The sequence below is a fragment of the Triticum urartu genome, chromosome 5A, assembly GCF_056163025.1.
Source record: "Triticum urartu cultivar PI428250 chromosome 5A, HENAU_Tu73, whole genome shotgun sequence".
In the NCBI taxonomy this organism is placed as follows: Eukaryota; Viridiplantae; Streptophyta; class Magnoliopsida; order Poales; family Poaceae; genus Triticum; species Triticum urartu.
The window spans coordinates 490,703,628-490,707,225 of record NC_141877.1 but is presented as its reverse complement, the minus strand read 5'-3'; the positions used below and the strand labels follow the sequence as shown (position 1 = coordinate 490,707,225).

At 42.7% G+C, this 3,598-nt stretch overlaps 1 pseudogene; it reads right to left on the bottom strand.

Annotated features, from left to right (window-relative positions):
• Positions 1 to 279: 279 nt before the first annotated feature.
• Positions 280 to 1,443, bottom strand: LOC147972198 (F-box protein At5g18160-like; annotated as a pseudogene).
• Positions 1,444 to 3,598: the final 2,155 nt, after the last annotated feature.

The following is a 3,598-nucleotide window of genomic DNA, read 5'->3' as shown; positions in this document are numbered from 1 at the left end:
ACGGGAAAAGGAAACAAGGGAAGGGATCGATAAAATCTGTATGTGTTCCGATTTGCACAACACTAGTACAATTTCAGGGGAGTTGATCAACCAGCCAGTGTAATTGCTAGGAAAAAATGTGGTGTGACAATATGTGGACAGAAGCAGTTTGAGAATACAGAATCATCCGAAGTGTTTCATTCTACTACTAGTACTTTTAAAAGGAAGAACTAAGAATAATGACAATAGTTATCTAGAATAATTCTCACACCGGGCTGCAAACCATCAGATGAAGCAAGGCTATAGCCGTATGAAGAATGGAGGCTCCACACTTGCAGCACCTCCTTCTTGCATCTCGTTGGATAATGGAAGGGGAATAAGGCTCTCCTGGAGGCGATGCCTGGTAAGCCACAAGTTCTTGTCTTGGTCCTCTTCGCTTTTCACATATTCTACAAATCTGCCATCGATGTCATAGCGAACCACATGCGTAGGAGCAAACTGGATCAGCAGCTCACCATCACTGAGCACAGCCATTCTAGGAACCTTCAAGTCAACAAATGGTGATTCATCCATCCCTGATAAATTAATCCGATGCTTGAAGGACCAGGCTTCAGCATCATAGGCTTGTACCACCCAAATATCTATGGTGACTCTATCACTGCTGATGCCACAAAAAGCAAGAGTGCCATCTATCTCCAACAGCAATTGTTGTGAGGGCAACTGGGGAGGACAACACATCAACCGAAATGTTTCATCTGCTGTCTTGAACACCATTATGTAGCCGGCATCACAGCGGTCGTATCTTACAATTGTCCAGTGCAAGCTGCCATGGTGGTCGATTGGCGGATAGCCAGACGAACCGGGAAGCCGCTCACGTAACGGCGGGATGCATCCTTGTCCGATTTGTCTTATATAATTGGATCCCACCGACATGACACAGTAAAAAGTTCTGTGATTTGTGTTGTATGTCGGACAAGAGACCCAAAGGACTCGGTACTCTCCGGATGCTTGGTGCCGATAGAAGCCGACAATCTGGTAGTAATAGTTCAGTTGATTCCGAGGCGTCCGTAGGGGAGCACACTTGCGGGTGACCGGGTTGCAGATTGAAGAACTCATGCACCGTGGCTCCGTGGGAGACGATGAGGAGGCCATCAACGTAGCCTCGAGTATACCGGAGTATAAGGTCCGGATGACCGGGCAGAGCCGTTGCTGGACTGCTTCGGCGTCAAAGGATAACATGAGGCTGGTTTTCTGCGGTTCAACGACGTGGCTGAGGATCGGGAGGAAGGGCTGGCGGCGGTGGTGGTCCAGCATGAACTTGTCGGTGGAGGTGGCACTTCGCCACCACCTGCGGACGGCTCGGCAGCGGACGATGTCCCTGGGCGGCAAACGGACGAAAATCTCTTCCACAAGGATCCACTCCGGGAGGTCGTCGAGCACGGTTGTGCCTCCGCTGTCCGGCATGGCGACTGGCTGCCGGGGCTCCGTCAGATCCGATTTCGATCTCTGAAAAGGGAACGAGGAAATGTAAGGATGGAGCCTGACGGATTCCGGCGAGAGGGCTTACCCTGGGGCGGACAGAGGAGGATAGTGAGCTATGGTGGTTTTGCGAACCCCCCGCGGCGGCGGTACCGTGTTCCGGCGTCTTTGGACAAGAAGAGAGAGGAGGTCAAAGTGCTCCGAGGCTCACCTCGCACGGCCGATTCGGGCGGCGGATCTGTGCTCCGGGGACCAACTCGCGGTGTTCCGGCGAGGAAGAGATGGGAATTGAGGGGGGCGGCGGGGGAAGGGTTTGGGTATCGTCATATTTTAGAGCGTGAATAAGGCGGTGTGGATTTTTGGATACGGATCTAGGCGCACCTGATTAAGCAAAAAAAAAAAGAGAGAGTAAAACATTAAAGAAAATATGAAACATATTTGCGACAAACATAGTCTAGCATAATACTCCATTTATACAGTATATGTTTAAAAGGATTGTTTAAATTATTAAAATTTCTTTTACATGTGGTTTCGTGTTGATATTTATTTTTGGGCAGTATGCTGTACTATGATATGCCTTTGTACCATACAATTCATAGATTTATGGACAATTATTTTAAGCTTTATTTGATTTACTATGGAATACCTGTTGATTATTTTAGCCTGTTTACCATGAAGATATCTTAAATCTGTGTAATATTTTCACCTCATCCATGTTGCATGCGTCTTTTGTTGATTTGAAGTCATGCCATGCTTTAGGTTGTTGTTTGTCTAAACCGGACCATAACTCGCTTGTTGCCGCAGAACTGGATATATAGTTTCTAAATATTGTGTAGAATACTAATTCAGTCTTCACCACTTAAACTATGTGAGAAATTTCTACATAAGCAAAAAAAAAAAAAATCTTACATGAAAGTTAGGCATGGTACAACTAAATGCAAGGTGATTTAAAACTCACTTAGAGTGCACTGATGCATGTTGGCATGTTGCATCGTAGAGGATTCTCATGCATAGATTAGATGGATCCTAGTGGATCAAGCTAGTGAATCTAACGCTACACAAATTTTGATGATGTGAAAGCACACATGTTGGATAATTAGAAGTAGTGGTGATCACTCTCTTAGGTATATATAGGATCAAATGTCTTGCTGTTTATTTTCAAGGGCTAATGTTGTTGTTCGGAAGGAACTCCAGGAACCGGCTTCGAATAGCTCTTGTATTCATCTGGAATTTGATATTTCAGGCACTGGTCTTGTAAGGTTCTTGATATCTATTACAGATCCAAAATATGCAAAGTTTCTATATTGCTTGTTCATGTGGTTCCACTTCAGAGTATCCAGAAGCATCTTGTGAGCAAGTGCTATTTAGTGTTTAGTTTCCGAAACTTCAATTGTTGCATTTTTTTACCTCATGTAGTTTTGATCTTTTATTGCCAACTTAAATAAAAGAAAGTGTAGCAGTTTATGCTTGTAATTTTTTTGCCAGGAAGTTATTACTAGATCTACTATCCCAATAATCTTTTATTTCCTGATTCTACACTAAAGACCTACATCTAGACACATAAAAAAAAACCTTTTTCCGCACTTTGCTCTGTTGTACTTATTAGAAACTGGTGTACGGTCAGATATCTATAGTTCCTGAAGCTTAGTCGTCTTAAAATAGTTCAGCCATAGTTTGTATCTACACTTGTACCGAGCATCCATATTTGGCTAGCTGAAAATTCTTTTCACTTATCCAGATTTGTCCACATGCTAGCTAACTTGCTTTTTATGCCTATGTTTAGTGCGGGTTCCAAGAAATCAGAGGCTCCTTTTTTCAAAACGAATACACAGTGAAAGACATAGAGAAATCAGAGGCTCCTTTTTTCAGATCGGTTCCAAGAAAAATGCAAAGTTATGTAGTAATTTTGTTTAGAGACTCCTTTTACATATCTGTTCCAAGAAAATGCAAAGTGATGTAGTAATAATGTTTGTAAATACTTGATGAGCTATCTATGTAAATATGTATTTTTGGTATCTGAACATTGCCGTGCTTGTAATAAGTTTGGCTGTCATGTGAAAATTAAATTTTATTTATGGCTTTGTTTGAATATTAGGCGTGAAATTTATAGATAACAAAAATATTTAATTGTTATCTCCAC